Below are 17,713 nucleotides of genomic sequence, written 5' to 3' on the forward strand. Positions count from 1 at the left end.
CATAAATTGTTTATTTACTACATTGGCATTTGTCACCCAGAGGATATTACAGCCTTATTATCGGCCATTCGAAGGCATTGGTTGTCGATCTAAAAAAAAAAAGGCATTGGGTGTCATTGTAATTACCAGCTAAACCAAGACCCATTACTGTCACTAATCAAATTCACCAGATCCTTGGAATTGAATAACAACTGTCACTTCGTTAGCTTCGCCCACTAACACTCTCCGGATTTCCCAAAGCAAAAGCTAAACAAAATTTCAAAACGCCATTTATTAAATCTTTCAGCTTTGATTTAAAGCTTTAATTTTCTGGCTACTCTCTTTGCTTCTCGCTCTTATTCTCTTCTCGCTGTTCGCGGATTCCACAGAGCTCCGATCCTGATGGCTTCTGTTGCCGGATCCAATGTCGTTGATTTGAAATGCGCTGCGAGGTTTGCTGATTGTGGTAACCGAAAGTTTGTTCAGATTAGGCAATGGTCCCCGATTTCCGGCGGATTCGGATCGGTTCAGGCTCGGCCCAGCCTCGGACTCCAGTGCAAATCGAAACGATCGTTTGCTTCATCCGGTATTTGTTATCTCTTACTTTTGAGCGCTTTCTTTTTCATCTTCATGGAATATTTTTGTTCTCATTTTGCAGAAAGATCAGCATGTGGAATTTTGTTGTTTGGCTAATTTAACTGATAAGAAGCTACATATGTTAGAGAACATGAGAGATTGTTGATGATTTACGAGTGATAATCTCTAGTTAATTTAGTTTAAGGATACTGAATTGCAGTCAAATTTATTATTGGAGCTTGTGAATTTTTGTTGTTTAACTAGTTTAACTGATAATAAGCTACATTTGTTAGTAATCTGAGTGATCATTGATGATTTATTAGAGATATATATCTAGTTAACTTGGCTTTTGAATTTTTTTTACTTTTCCAGGTGTAAAAGCTCAGGTTGCCACAGTTGAACAAGCTACCACTGAAGCAGCTCTAAAGGTAGAAGCTCCCGTTGCCATAGTTACTGGAGCTTCTAGAGGCATTGGTAAAGCGGTTGCATTGACTCTAGGTAAAGCTGGTTGCAAGGTTAGTGAGTGATCCTTTTCAGATCTTATTGTCATTTTTACCTTCATTTGATGTGAAGCATACGAAGATTGAAGAATGAAACTTGTGGCAGCTGAAGTTTTAACTGAAACTACAAATCGGAAGATAACTTCACTGAATGATGTTTAAGATCTATAAATAATATTAATCATAATAAAACTTTTATTTGCATTAGGTTTGAATGCAGTTCTATCTCTTGAATATGAAACTGGTTATCATCCCACCAATTGTTGAGAGTAAATTGCTCATGATTACCATAATCTGTAGCAAGTTACGTGTCTAATCTTGTTCAAATTTTATATTTGGATTATGCACTTTATACTGTCCTGAAGCATATTATCTTTATACTGCCCTGAAGCATATTATGCTTCTTTGCTGATAATATTGGCATCTCAAGTATCCTTCCAAGTACTTTAAGAACAACTGTTTAAACAGCTAAAGAAATATTCTCTACGTTGTATGCACCATGCACTACTTTTGTTTTGAAAATGATGGTTGTTGATGCCGTTGTGCTATTGCAGGTCCTAGTGAATTATGCCAGGTCATCAGAGGAGGCTGAGAAAGTTTCGAAAGAGGTAGACAGTATGCCCTTGGAAGAAATGATATCAACATTTGAGTGTGAATTTTACTTCTTTCTTCCTCATCTCACTGAATCTTGTCAACTGATGCATAAGAATTCACTAGTAACCTGGCAGTGTGTTTGCTTGAATGGGGTCTTTTTAGTTTTACTTTCAGATGAGAGTTTGTAGGGTGCATGAAATCTAATTCTAGGATTCCTTATGCGCTCGTTTTTGCATCTGGTTGTATGCATCTAAAGTGAAAACAATATCAAATATGACCCTTTTTCCAGATATAATTGTATATTTTGTACCTTTTGTCACCTTTAGTCTTACTTAAGTTGTTTCTTTAAAATCTTAAGTAAATTGCCTTCATGTTCTATTTTTTGGTTATTTGTAATGATCTCTAGACAGTTATTAGATCATACTGCATGGTTGAAATGGCTAATAGTAATAACTTGTTGGACTTTTTGCAGATTGAGTCGTATGGTGGTCAGGCTGTTACTTTTGGTGGAGATGTTTCAAAGAAGCTGATGTAGAGGCAATTATGAAAACTGTGAGTGAATGTTCCCTTTCATATTTTGTAATTTAATAGTGGATGCATGTTTCATGACTTTATATGTGCAGGCTGTTGATACATGGGGAACTGTTGATATATTGATAAACAATGCAGGTTATTGAAAATCCTTCCTTTTGCATTAGTTACTCAATTTTTGATTCTGACCTAGCCCATTAAGTTGGTGATCATCATTTCAGGAATTACTCGGGATGCTTTGCTGATGAGAATGAAGAAATCACAATGGCAGGAGGTTATTGATCTGAATCTTACAGGAGTGTTTCTTTGTACACAGGTTTGAATGCTGAATATCTAAGTAAGTGTTTCAGTGGATGCTTGAGTTGTTTATTGGAACTTAGTTACTTTCTCTTTGCAGGCAGCAGCCAAAATCATGATGAAGAAGAAAAAGGTAATTGATATTTTTCATTTGAACTTACATGTAGTATGGTTCCTTTGCTAATTTGATTGCTGTTGAACCCTGTGCATCCAAGTCAACCGATAATCTATAGCCCGAAATTTGAGCCGAAGTATTATAGCATGTCATAGATTTAGGATGCATCTTTCTTGTGGATGCTTGCTCTTTTGTAGTGCCAGGAAATAAAGGAAATGTTTTTTAAGCGAGATTCAAGATTGTTGTTTTAGAACATGTGCCATGCCTCAAATATTTGTTCTAATTTCAGGGGAAATAATTAACATAGCATCAGTTGTTGGTCTGGTTGGCAACATAGGGCAAGCCAACTATAGTGCTGCTAAAGCAGGAGTTATTGGTTTGACAAAGACTGTTGCAAGGGAATATGCCAGCAGAAACATTAATGTAAGTTATCCCCAGTTAATCCACTTCCAGTACTTGATAAGAAAGATCCAGGATTATGTCTTTTGGAGTTGTGTACTTTTTTCAAGATGTAATATGCTCCCATTCTTCTCTTGTCGAATTCTCCCTTTATCTTAAGAGGAAAAAGAATTGGAATATGAGATGTGAATAATGTGAAGAAAGATGAAAACTGAACAATAAGGGCACCAGCCTTGTACGAGGTCAAGGGAGTAAGTTTTATGGTGCTAAGGCCTGGGATATGCTTACTCTGATAATGTAATATGAAAATTTTCTTCCAGGTCAATGCTGTTGCACCAGGATTTATTGCATCTGATATGACCGCCAAACTTGGGGATGACATTGAGAAGAAAATCTTGGACTCAATTCCCTTAGGTAAGAAATTTTTTCTTGAAGTACTTTTGTCCCCACATGCATCTGAACATTGGCATGGGAATATGATCCTCTAAGGAGCCTCTAAATACATGAAAATCTTGAAAAAGATTTACATATCTGAGTTCGGAACTCATAACTCAAGTCCAAGTAGCTTAGGATGATTATTCAAACTCAAATTTCATTATTTCCATCATTGTGAACTTCTCTTGTTAAATGGTTATCTTTTGGTTGAAATGCCTGAGTTCTTATTGCTGCCAATCTTGCAATGTACCAAACATGATGCATTTGTTTATTTTGACTCTAATCATACAACCTTCTCTATTGCCTCTATTAATATAAACTTGTATCATCATTTTTTATCCTAGTTTCCACAGATTCAAATTGGAAGTTTCAAGTAGTAATGCTTGGTAACATATTCGCAGCAGTGGTTAACTATATTTGTTATGGATACAGGAAGGTATGGCCAACCCGAAGAAGTTGCCGGACTGGTGGAATTTTTTGCCATAAACCCTGCTTCTAATTATATCACGGGACAGGTAATAAATCTATTTTATCAGTTACCATTCTTGCCTTGTATAAAATCTTTATGTGGACTTGATGAGCTTGTGATATGCCGTAACTCACAAGCTGGCTATAAATGATGCATAAAGATTAACTAGGCTGAATGCTGCTGTGGATCAGATCAGCATGTACGCTAATTTAACATTGGGGCTTGACCATGCATGTCACGATATAACTTTGACTTAGTATAATGAATCTTTATTGCCTGTTTCTGTGCTTGGTTTTGCGTGCATGCATACATGCATATATTTTTCTACCCATGCACCATCTTGGTTTTTGTATGGTCTGGCTTTAATGATTTCGTTGTCTCTCACTTGAGTGTGAGCTATAGGAGAGGACAAGCTTATTGAATATTTTTCTACTTGCATTCTTTTCTTCACCTTGGGATTTGCTTGCACTTCCTTGCTTGTTAGTTGATGAGCTTTCACAAGGGGGATTAACCTCTATCGAAACAGTTGTACAAAGACATTGCTGAATGCTGAGGTTCAAAGTAATTGTCTTTGTTGAAACAAAAACGCCCAAATAAGTTCTAAGCCTTGCAACTGTGGTCAATCCACATCATGTTCCATGATTGATTTCTCGGACGATGTTTTGACAGTGCCTCGCATCCGAAAGTGTTATTGTTTATCTTGTTTCTTTTCCCCTTTTCTCGACTTATAGCTGATAGCCTAGGGATTGTTTTGCAGGTGTTTACCATTGATGGAGGAATGGTCATGTAGAATTGCGGTACCTTCACTCGGTAAGCTTTCATCGGTTCTGCAACTATATCGGTACTAAAAATTAATATAGATTGTTTAGTGTTTGGCTGTTTGCTTTGATTCGATCAGTTTTAGCTTTTCTAAGTTTTTTCGTGGTAATAAAGGTACACGTATTTCGGCAGCGTCTTAACCATATGAAAAGCTATTTAACTCGTAGACTTTCATTTGGCTTTTTGAACGGTTTGCCCTCTACATTCATGAAGTTTTTTCCCCCATATTTCTGCTATCCATGTCGAATGGCTTGATCTATTTTCTCGAAAAACAAGGATGGATGGAGTAGAATTTTGATAAATAGTTTATTCTGTCTTTGCCTTCAAAGTTACTAATTTAGCTTTTAAAACATTTCATATTAGAAAAATTAAACCAGGCTTTGAATGTAATGATCACAAATCAAAACAAAATTTGTCTTTTCAAACGAGTGCTTTCTATGCAACCTCTCTAGCGTCGATCTTCATTTGACCTCAACAAATAATCTAATTCGTAAAGAAATCTTTCTCCTTTAGCTAAAATGCATCGAACATATAAGGAACATTAGATAAACTGATAATTATCATACATGGAACATAATCAAAAAACAAAAAATTAATAACAGAAAAATGTACCATCTAATTTATCTATTTTTTTCCTAGTAGCCCTGCAATTAGTCTGATTCTAAATAACAAAAACACATACTGAATTTCCACATATTATATCTATAATTCATGAATTTTCCTCTAGCATTTGGTTCCCCCATTTCTCGAATCGTCTACTTCTGCATTTTTAGGACAGTTCAAGAGGGGCTCATATGCTAATAACTGAAGCACTCATCTTATCAGGACTCCCTTGATATTTGAGCTCTACAAACGTGCCTCCGCCTTCTCCCTTGGCCAGTCTTCCTGGGTTAATACAAACGCATCTTTTCATTTGTTCTTCCCCTTCGCTTCTTTCCCCTTACAGATAACACCTGTAACCACACAGAACATGCAAGGATGTATGAGCATCACGTTCTTTTATTTATTGCAAAAAGCCACATTACTCGAACTCAAACATGTGCCCAACACCGAGTATATTCCATTTTTTTCATATATTTAGAGGATCTTTAAGGAATATATCCCATACTAATGTCCGAATGTGTCTTATATGAGTACCAAAGACGGGGTACTTTAAGTAAAAACAAGAGTTAAGCAACACAAATAGAACAGGAACGGTGTTTTCTTCATTCTTAACTGAAGTTGGAACTGAGCAAATTCTATGTTACTAGGACTTCAGAATCCAGATGTAGCCTATATGGGCATCTTTAACTATCTTTCTAAGTCTTTATATAGATGATCCTTTAAGATTGTTTTCCCGTATCAATGCTTGATGTATTCAACATAGGACGGTTTGGCATCGTCACTAACCTTGACAAAATACTTGATGTCTGAAGGTAAGATAAGAAGCTCCGGAACTGAAGAAATTTGAAGAGCTTCAGGGGCAAGTGAAAAATCCACTGGGACACCTTCAGCTGGTGGATAGAGCGGATAAAAGCTAACATCAATCAATAAAATAGAACATATTTGATAGGTAAATTAACATGTCATATTACTGAACCAGGAAATTATTAACCGAAATGAGTTTCAGAAAAGATAATAACTTATTGGAAGATACCTCTGTTGACTAAGAATATGGGTGGCAAGTCTACTCAAGCGATCATTGGGTTTTCCCTCCCCTGAATGTCTTGACATCCTCCCCACTAAGATGCTTGAGAATATCTACTGTGCAGCAACCTATCTTGACCTGAAAGCGGAAATTTATGTTACTTGGATCTAGTTATGTGTCGGATATTGAGCGTCTACCCAATACTTGTATGTTTAATTTCCCCCCAAAAATTTTATTGTACTTACAAGGTACTTTAAGGGTTATATCCCCATACCATGTTTGAATATGAATCGGACAGGTTAGTGTCAATTACAAGGTACAAGTTTTTGGTGTATCTGTAGATTACATGGAGAATTACAATATCACATCAGGTTTGCATACACAATGAACACGAGTATTGGACATAAATACTATAAGAAAGATGAAAAATCAGAATCTAGCCCAAAATTACTGTCGAATATACTTTTACATGCTCTACCACTCCAGGTTAAACCATCATAATTTGGAAAGTAATTCAAAAGTTATAGCATTCAATATCATAAATGTTTAGAAGATATGTTCTATTAAGCTATTTTAATCTGACTCTTCAATTTCCTTGAAGTATCCGTGTCAAGTACTTGTGTCCAAAATATATTCACACATGGTGCTCCTCCAAATAAATTAAAATTTTAAATAAAAAATTGAGTATTAGTGTCGGATGCGTACTTGTACCCATTACCCACACTGACCTCTAAGTAATATTAGCTTCAAGCAAAGCTCGAGTGAGATAAATAAAGCAACATAATAGATAAAAGTTGCCATTGATTTACCTGTTCTGCTTCAAAAATCCCTGGATTATTAAGATGGTTATCTGGATAAGAATGGCGAAACGAGATTAAGTTATTTATGAAAAACAGATTGTGGACTGGAGTAGGAATTCATCTATATCAGCAGACCTGATGTCTCTATCGAGAGAATCAAGAATGAAAGCAGGCTGCATAAAGTTCGAATAGAAATTTCAGCATTTGCTTTATTTCAAAATATCAGCAAACCAAACACTAACAGAAGTACAATTCATTTTATTTGGCAAAAGGAAAAAATGACCTGAGGGAAAACAAAATCGTGATGAGCATCTCGTACAGATGGAATCATAACCAACCGAGTGCTGGGACCCATATATTCCAAATAATCTTGAACCTGAAAATACCAGTAAGAAAAACAGATGATCAAAGATGCATAAGTTATGTTACTCGGATTCAAGTGTTTCATAAAGAAGCATAAGTTATGCTACTTGGATTCGGGTATTATATTTCTGTACCCATATCTAAATACACACCAGCAAAGATACTCAAGAAAAATGAAAGGTAAGAGAAACATAAAAAATCAGTAGTAACTTTTGCTTTATAGATACCATTCTAAGAACCTCCGATTGGAATATATCATCAAAACTCAAGTTAACAGTTCCTTTCTTGATCTGTGGATGTTCAGAATCGATAAAAGGCCCTAACTGAAAATTATCAAGAAGCCACCTGGTTAGAAAACAACAGTAAAATTCTACAAACGAAACGGGGAGAAAAAGTGCAGTGGGTTTGCACCAGTATAAGCAACTGTGGAGACTTTCTGGTTGCATAGGCGAGCAGTTCTGAAAGAGGCTCAAATAATAAGTTGTCCGTAGTAGTGAATGGACCAGCAGCAATAATCTGTTAAAACATTCATCACATTTAAAAATCTGTTAAAAACAAATGCCAGAAACTTAGGAGAAGAGAAACAATCCTACACTACTCAGACTCGGGGTATGAGTGTCATGATATGTATCTGTCAGAGGTATCTTCAATTTTTAAGCCAAGTTTTTCTAAGGATCATATCCCCATACCCCTATCCAAAAATGTGTTGGCCATAGGTGTTGGACACGGTACTTCAAGAAAAAATGAACAGTCGGAACAACATAAGAATCGTCATTAAAGAGAATTCCAGATTGCCATGGCTGCATGAGTCCAGAAATTACAAATCTAAGAGTTATCTGACATAGAACATTATACTACACACCATTGTTATCTCTGTTGGTGCAGAGGAAAGATGTGTTGCCTGAATCTCCTCATCTAAAGCTTGCTTCTTTGCAGGAGGCAGATCCATATCAGCCGCAATGGATAAAGGAATATAGTCTACTAGCTCTGATGCTATCAAACAATGGCCACTGGGATTGTCACCCTTGATACCTACAACCTGCATAGAATAAATATTTCCAGGCTGATCTGGGATTTTTTCAATAAACCAAAAAAGACCAACAATCTTTTATAATGTTTATTACCTGGCCTGGAAAAAAAGAGAAGTGGCTCAGTTTATTTAACTCTAGTCGAACACGTTTCCCTTCGGAATGCTCAGCACTTGAAACGATAGGAGACAGCCAAAGAGGAAAGTTATAACAGCATATATAAATCTTATTTTCCTAATCTGAAAAGTGTCTAGTGTAGTCCAGACATCCATTTACAAGGCAAGGCTCTTAAATATAAACTAAGGTATGCCGAAAGTTCAGATTTACACTGAATAAAATCATTATATCAACCAAATTGGCCTCACACATTATGTAAGATTGTTCTATTAAGAATTTAATTACAATGGCACACTAGTTGAAGTGTTCGATTGTTCAATTGCTACGTGGCTGGCTCATTACTAATAAAATCCTCTGTTATCTTTGACTATGCTTAGTTGCTTACACCAGTTAACATATAATGAAAACCTATTCGGTTCCCTCTTAATTGGTTGACGTACACAAATACAGTAAATATTAGGCCCAGGACATTTTACCTGCTTTGCAATAAGATGGATTTATCATTTAGATGACCCTCACCATCACAGCAGATCAACCCAACGGCAAATATGCTCCTCTGAAGCAATATATCCTTTTAGATGCATGGGCAATTAAAGACTCTGAGAGATGACTGGTGAAACAGCAAACTACCTGTGAAGCAACTGATGGATCCATTGGTTCTTCGTAGAGACTAGATGCAACAAGTGCAGCTGCATGCTTTTTGATGCGGTTTTCAAGTGCATTGAACTGTAGCAATGATAAGCCATCTTACTAACATATATTGCAGAATAAAAGCAAAACAAATGATGTATGCTATATTAGCTATCAGTATACCCTGTCTTCAATCCTGTCATACAAGAACCTGCAACCTGGTTCTGGCCCTGATCTGCGGACCACCAATGAACAGCTTTTCTGAGGCTGAATCCTTTTAATAATTCCATCCTCAAGATTCTCATGATCTTCAATTCTATTGGCAGTCTCTATAGTAGGATGATTATCAATGTTGAATTTGACCACAAATTTGTTACTTCGTGTCCCAAATGGTGTCACTAGTTTTGATTTCCTCTCAGAAGAATAAATATTCCCGTTCATTTTGTGTGCAGAGTCATATATGTCCAAATGATGTTTCTCAGATTTCTCTGATGGAGTTCCAAGAATAACATTGTCTGTATCATCATCTTCGGAATCTAAAATCCTGTCAAATCACATCCCATGATTTAGAAACTACACTTAAATTAGAAAGTGTGCAAATAATCCAAAACACAGCACTTGAAACCCGGCATGTTTCAAGAGGAAATTCACCACAATTACCAAATAAAAACAAAGGAGAAAATGAAAACATCCAAAAATGCCATATGAATTCCTTTGAGGATTCAACCACAATTAGATATTCATTTGTTTCCACTGATCCCCAACCTGCCTCAAACCTGAACTTAATTTAAGTTCTAGTACCCTAAGGTACCTAACCTGAATCCGAAATAAACAAACCCCCAACCCTGAGCTGCCCCGTAACTTAAGCTCCATTTCTAAAAACGTACCAACTAAACCACATACAATTGTTAATAAAAAATACATACGATAAAAGCATAGTAAACATGGCAAATTCTAACTAAAATATAAAAAGATATAAAATTAAGAGAGGCATCTTAGTAAATATCCTAGGTCAGTAGAAAACCCACACGACGTGGCCTAACCAAACTTGATTTCAGAAAACCACTTCTCCAGGGTCAGGCCAAAATACTAAGGGTCGTATATTTTGCAAGCCTGCCATATGATTTCTACTGGGATTCAACGACAACGCACACTAGTTTTCCTCTTAGGATCATTGAAACAAGCAAATGATTTGCTTTCCCTTTTTCTTCCAAAACTATGTACAATGCTAGAGAATCAAATGCTAATAGTATTTTAACAATATAACATGAAAAAAAAATGCTCACATGTCGACATCATTGAAAGAGTACATATGCAAACCAGCATCCTTTTTAACACCCGCCCTACTTGTTCGTTCTGTAGGTGTCCTAAAAACCATCCATTTCTGCATCCCTTACAACAGGCTCATCAAGTTGTCTGCACCGAAAGTAGACTTTTAATTAGAGTATTAACACTTGCAGAAATCTAGTAAATATTCAAAATTTTAAGCAAAAACGAAGACAAGAAACCATAGAAGAGCTTGCTATAAATTTTCCGTACACAAATACTAAAAAACAATAGAGTTAGCTAAACCAGTAGAATTACCGATTGAGATAATAAAGCTCCCAGCTTGAAACGAGATCGGAAGGCTGGAGACTGTAATTACACAGAACGTGTGGCCTAACCGAAAACAAAACAAAGATTTCAGATCTTTTTTCACCATTACTTATTAAGAAAAAGCGAAAGAGAAACGATCAAATTGAAATTCTAAAAAAGAAAAGTCACATTTCTTGAGTATCCCTTCTTCTTCGTCAAGAGTGAACCCGCTCTTCAAGAACTCTGCTTTGATCTCCTCTTCCATGGCTGCCTCAGTCTCTCTCTGACTCTCTCAGTTGATTTCTTCAATCTAATTAGGGTTTCTTATACGAGAAATGGCGGGAAGTGTGTGTGTGTGTTTTTTTCTTTTGCTTTGGATAAGTAAATGGCAAAAGGGTGGTTTGCACTTTCGCGGGTTTTTTTGTTGGTCCAATATACTTTTAGCCCCCAATTTTTCATTTATTAGCGAGAAGACCCCTCTTTAATTGGGCCTTACTTTTATCTTAAACCTATCTAGGATCGGGCTCTTGGATAATTAAATGTTTATCTTTAATCCGCCTGATCGGGTATCGATTCAAGTTATATGATAACAATATTTTTATTTAAACTTAAGAATAAAAATATCATTTTTAAAGAATATATTCTTAAAATTTATAGATATTATTTTTCAGAGTTTTTATTCATATATATATATAATTTAAATTATATAATGTCCATTCAAGTTTATTATTAAAACAATAATATATCATGTAAAATAATTATATTTATATCCAATCAATCATGTATTTGAAAATATATTTGATTGGATTTACTTCTATTTAACTTGATAATTCAATTATTTTGAAATCGAGGTCGTGTTATGATAGTGAGAGTGATGCCAAATGTTGATTGTGCTGGAAGGTAATAGATGATTATAATGGTAGTTGAATTTCTATGAAGTGGCTAGAGAAAACCTCACCAATTACCTGGAGATTGCTATGAATAGGAGAAAGATATTTGCACGTGCCAATATTTTAAAGGTCATGTGACGATTTTGATGTTCATGAATTCATAATCAAGTGGATTTTAAGGCGATTTTACTAAAATCAATCCTACAATACTACTTCTCCTAATATTATCGATCTAGCACCCTTTTTAATAAGACGCGGATGATGATCTGCATCTTTGTGAGGTTCTGTCTGAGTTGGCACCACGTCAAGATAGGCGTAGATCGCCATCCGCGCCTTCCAGGGATTTTTGACACGCGTACGTAAGGCGTGAATAATGATTCGGGCCTTCCATTATTAGTACCACCCGAGCAGTTCGGCTTTTAAACCCTCCCCTCCCCTATAAATAAAACCCCTTCTATGCTAACATCACCACTTCAAAATCACTTATTATTTTTACTTTATTAATTCCTTTTATTTTTGTTGTAAGATAAAACTATTTTTATTATATTATATTTATTTTATATATGATTATTTAAAAAAATTATTATATTAATTATTTTGTATTATTTTTTGCTGTTATACAAGTGAAAAGTGAGATCATACCTCGAGATATTTTTATCGATATGGTAACAATATAAAATTATATTATTTAAATTATTGTAAAACTTTTTAATTTTTTTGATTAGTTTATATTTTAATTAATTATTTTTTTAATTAGGCATATTTCAACTATTGTTTTTGCATATACAAGACTCAATTTTTCAAACTCTGAGAATGACGCGTATTTCAGCTATTGTTTACTATGATGGAGAAATTTAGGAAGATGAAATTGGCGGCGTCTTCGCATTAAATCATTATGTCAGAATATCCTTTAAGAGAAACATAACTCTTGATAAGCTGATAATGAAAATTTCAAGGAATGTTCATGTTGGAAGTACTAGAAGATTGTCCTTACTTCAGTACTGATTTCAACCGCAGTATTTCCGTTAAATTATACAACGTTCGAACTATCCAACGATGACGATGTTGCTATGATGGTTTATTCTCAAAATCAATATCCAGCCGCCAATACACAGATGTATGCGAAATTTGTTGAATTGTGTGTTGTTCATGGAATGTTATTATGCTCCCACTATGGGATGGCTCAACTAGCTAATCAAGTTGATAGCCCAACTCAAGTAATGTGTAATGATTTTAACTCGTTAATGGTAAATCTACATCACAGTGCCATCCCATCAAGTTCAATGGGGAAACATTCATCAATAACTTCTTATGATATAAATTGAGGTGGCTCCATAAACAATCCGTATGGCAACATCACGTCCAATTCAAGGGGAAGGCACTCATATGCCAATTTTTTTGACTTGAATATGGAGATGCCCTCGACACATCAATCTGTGCAGTACCCATTTGACATAATGCCTTCAAGTTCTAGGGGGAGGCATTCAACTGCGAGCTTCTTCGACTTCAATGTCAAGATGCCTTAAAGTTCAAGGGGAAGATATGTAACTACCAGCTTGTTCGACCTAAATGTCGACATCATGGAGGAACCCTCATCTCCACCAGAAGAACATCTTTGTGAGCCAAGTGTGGATGGTGCTGAGATTGGACTATTCGTTCAGCTATAATCACCGCAGTTCAATATGGAATCCGATGATGATGATGTAGATGAAGTTCCCACAAATACGGTACACACCGAACCTCTAACACACATGTATGAAGCGGACTATAGTACAATGTACATGCCAGAATTTGTGGATATGCCTAATGTTGGTGACTATGGAATTAACACTCAGTCAATGATGGTGAGATATATAAAGGAATAGAGTTTTCATACAAATAAGAAGCGCTAATGTCAATTAAGAATTATAATATTCATAACTCTGTTTAGTCCAGAGTCGACCGTTTCACCACCTAAAAATATGTCTGCCACTGTGTCCAATGTGATAACGGATGTAATTGGTGATTCGAGTATCAAAGAGGAAGAGGAAAAACAATATATGAAAAGTAACGGTATACAATGATCCTCACACATGCTGTATTGAAGGGATCAACCAGGATCATCCCAACTTAGACTCTTACATTATTTGCCAAGTCATCATGCCCATGGTAAAAACAAGCTCCCATATAGCTACTGTGGTGCTGATTTCAACTATACAATCGCAGTATGGGTATACCGTCTCATACAAGAAAGCATAGAAGGAAAAACAAATTGTCATTAAAAAATTTCACGGTGAATGAGATGCATCTTACAACAAACTACCAAGTTGGGTTAGGGTAGTGCACAGATTGAATCCTGGGACAATTCTCAACTTCGAAACTTGTCATGCATACCACAATGATCGAGTGCTTCACGATCGATGCCAATTCTACCGAGTTTTTTGGGCTTACCCACAATGCATTAATATTGTGAAATACTGCAAGCCTGTGGTCCAAATTGATGGGACATTCTTTTATGGAAAATACAAGCAAGTTTCGCTATTGATAGTTGTCCAAAATAGTAATTGCAACATTCTTCCAGTTGCTTTTGCCCTTGTTGAAGGAGAAGATACAAATTCTTGGGTTTTTTCCTTAGAAACTTACTCTTACATATTTTCATGGGGGGAAAAATATGTGTCGTTTTAGATCACGAAGTTTGGATCAAAGCAACAATGGATTTTTTGGGTCCAATGTGACAACTGTTGCGTGTTGTGGTACTATAAAATTATACACAAATAATGTGTAAGTATACACAATCGCTCAAGTAATAAAGTGATGAGCGAGTATCGTCTCCACATGGATTGGTTGAAATTACAAAAGTCTAACCAAAGCAAAGCACTAATCTATATAAGTATAGTTAGTGTTGATATATACAATGTCACGGTAATAGATATGTGTATGCTGGTAGATATGGATTGATGGTCTGATGGTGTAGCAGATGGAAATGAAGTGGCAAGAACAAATGTTTAATATTGAAAATAACGAAATGTCAAGGCAATGAAAACATTAAAAACAAAAAATAAATGATAAGTTAATAATCCTCACACGACAAGATTCCACTGGAATGAATGGTAGGGATTGATTTAAGGATCTTAAACTTATTTCTCAGGTAGATTTAATCTATCTAAACTTCACTTGCTCGATAGGGTTAGCTGAAAATGCTCCCGCTATCTCTAGTCAAAGGAACCTAACAGAATAGAATGCCACGACATCTGCTCTCACTCTCAGCTATGACAGTCTATACTATTGATAAAAACTACCCTTTTTAGTCGTTGAAATCCTATCTTAGTCTCTCTCGAGTACTAAGGGATTAGGATATAGTACTCATAGGCCGGTTCAAAGCTTATGAAAATATTATAGCCCATTGCTTATGATGATCTTGTCTTGTGTTTCTCTCGAATACTACAAGTATTTTTAGCTAGGTTTCTTTCGAACACCTAACCTTCATCTAAGAAATGGACAATCTCATGCCTTTTACAAGCCTAGATGATGAAGCATACATAAGCAAAGCAAGCAAATACCAAAGATAAATATAAATCTACCATTAAAATAAAGTTTAAACAACCATTAAAACAACCCCACCAAATAAGGTTAGTTCATGGTGGGGTTCGAATCATCCATAGAACAAGCCATGAAATATTCGTTCCAACAACCCAAATAATAAATGAAAAATAGCAGCAAAGTGAAGTGAGAAGAAGCCTTCAATGCGTTGGCCACCACTAACCGCCTTAGCTCGCTAGCTCCTCTCGGACACCTAGCTTGCCACTCCTTGGAGCTTATCAATGGAGGAACACCACTCAAGGAAGAAGAAAGGGAAACGGTGAAAAAGAAAACAAAATACTGCTGAAAATCCTCTATCTCCCAATTGTTATGCATCTCTTTCTCTCCCTTGTGAGGTGTAATATATAATAAAAATATATAGGGGTAATGATGAGGTTGTTGGGTGCAAAATACCCTTCATACCCCTAGAATCACACCTTGTGCGTGAACCTTATTCTTTAAGTGGCAGTGGTCCCCTAGTAGGTAGTTACAACCATCATTTCACATGCAGTGCCAGCTGTCCTCGTACAGAAATATCTTTTTGCCATTTTCTGGGTCAGAAATGCCAAGGCATTTCAATCTACTTCAGCAATATGTGATGCCATGATATTACTTCCCAAAGAGACCTTTTGCTTGATATTTCTGCACACCACAAACAACTGCACCTTTCTCTCATACAACACCTTTAAGATATAAAACAACAATACCACCACACATGCAACTATATGCAACTACATGTCCTAAAATGACTAAAATGAGATTTTAAACAAACAATAACCTAAGTGAAAAAGGCCTTAAAAGTAGGCTTTTTAGGAAGTTATCACACCCCAAACTTAAGCTATTGCTTATCCTCAAGCAATGGATAGCAGTTACATAAGCAGAATGTCATGACAATTTTCAACAATAGAACAGTATGACATAAATTGAATTTCAACCCTCAGAAAAGTTGGCTTCAACATGTTAGACATATCAAGAATTCAAGTATTTTTCCCTAGGTCAAGATCCTTTGTGGTAGTGTGTGTGCGTGATTGTATCCAATATATACTTAACAAATTTATACAATTTCTAATCAAGTTCCCTAGTTTTTTCCAAGGCATTTACTCATTCATTAAGCACATTTTTACTCTTTTTTTAATGTTGCTACGAAGGGAGTCAACTCATCATACCTATTCTCCTACACTCTAGGTGAAAGGGAGCATACATTCCACCCCGAGCTAGTTAAGTAGAATCGTCCCGTGACTACTTTCATTCACTCATATGTGTGAGGCTGCCATTTATTAAAGAGAGTTACAAGTAATGCCACAGCAAAGAGGAGTGTCCCTCTACAGCTATGCCTAAGCATTTATTCACAGTCTCTTATACAAGGAAGTTATTTGGATTTTTCACTGAAGCACAATACTAAATTTCAATGCCAAAACTAACTAGAGTTCATTCATAAAATTTTTCTAAATTTCCTAAGTATAGAGAACATACAAATCGTGTAAAAATAGTTCACAAAGAATCAAGCCCTAGAGTGAGTTCTATCATTCTCAATAGTCATTTATATTCAATTTCTAGCCTAACAAGTTCATCATCATCAAGTATCCTCAAAACATTCTATTTAACTGTCCTACTATTTACTGATGTCATGGCATAATGTAATGTTAATGCTATCATGCACATGCTCTACCGAGAACACTACATCCCCCAAACTTAAGGGAAAGATTGTCCTTAATGCTTAAAGAGAACTAAACTAAATAAAAACTATATAACATGCAATGAAATGCAAAATAAATACAAATGAATACAAGTGAGGTATCTCATGGTTTGCGTGGTGGTGGTGGTGGTGCCTTGGAGGTGCTAACAACTCCTTGTATGGTGCGCCTACGCAGTGGTGCCGAGTTGGACTCTGAAGAACTGGAGTAGTAATGCGCTATATTGATGCGTCCAGCCGAGGTTTTGTTGTGTTGGCAACTACGTGGTGCAGGAGAAGGATTAGGTGCATGATTTGGAATGGGTGTTTCTTTAGTAGCAGGTGATTCAGGGGTCTCAGAATAGTGCGGGTCAGGAGTCAGTTCAATAATTGGAGTATCAGCGTCATCTTGCTCTGGCTCAGGAGATGCCTTGACATTGAATACCGACAGAATTTCATCCGGAAAGCCTGGGAAATTCTGTTGAACGTGGGGAAGGATCTCTTGGAACATCATTTCCACCCCAACATCTCTCTACTTAACATAGCCAAAGAAATTACGAATATCACCGTGTAAAGCATGTAAGTGAGTCTGAGTTTGCATCAATTTTTCTTTGAGAGCAAGCATCCTTGCCTCGGCATTTGATTGCTCGTCACCTATAGACTTCTCATGAGTAGGGGCCTTAGATTTGGGATTTTCAAGTCCCAATAACAATGGTAATCTAGCCCTAGTAATGCCCGA

The 17,713-nt window shown here is 36.1% G+C and overlaps 2 pseudogenes; one reads left to right on the forward strand and one right to left on the reverse strand.

Annotated features, from left to right (window-relative positions):
• Nucleotides 1-294: 294 nt before the first annotated feature.
• Nucleotides 295-4,776, forward strand: LOC120141784 (annotated as a pseudogene).
• Nucleotides 4,777-5,360: 584 nt separating this feature from the next.
• Nucleotides 5,361-11,181, reverse strand: LOC120138750 (annotated as a pseudogene).
• Nucleotides 11,182-17,713: the final 6,532 nt, after the last annotated feature.

This window comes from Hibiscus syriacus, unplaced genomic scaffold (assembly GCF_006381635.1).
Source record: "Hibiscus syriacus cultivar Baekdansim isolate YM2019G1 unplaced genomic scaffold, ASM638163v2 tig00002237_pilon, whole genome shotgun sequence".
Classification (NCBI taxonomy): Eukaryota; Viridiplantae; Streptophyta; class Magnoliopsida; order Malvales; family Malvaceae; genus Hibiscus; species Hibiscus syriacus.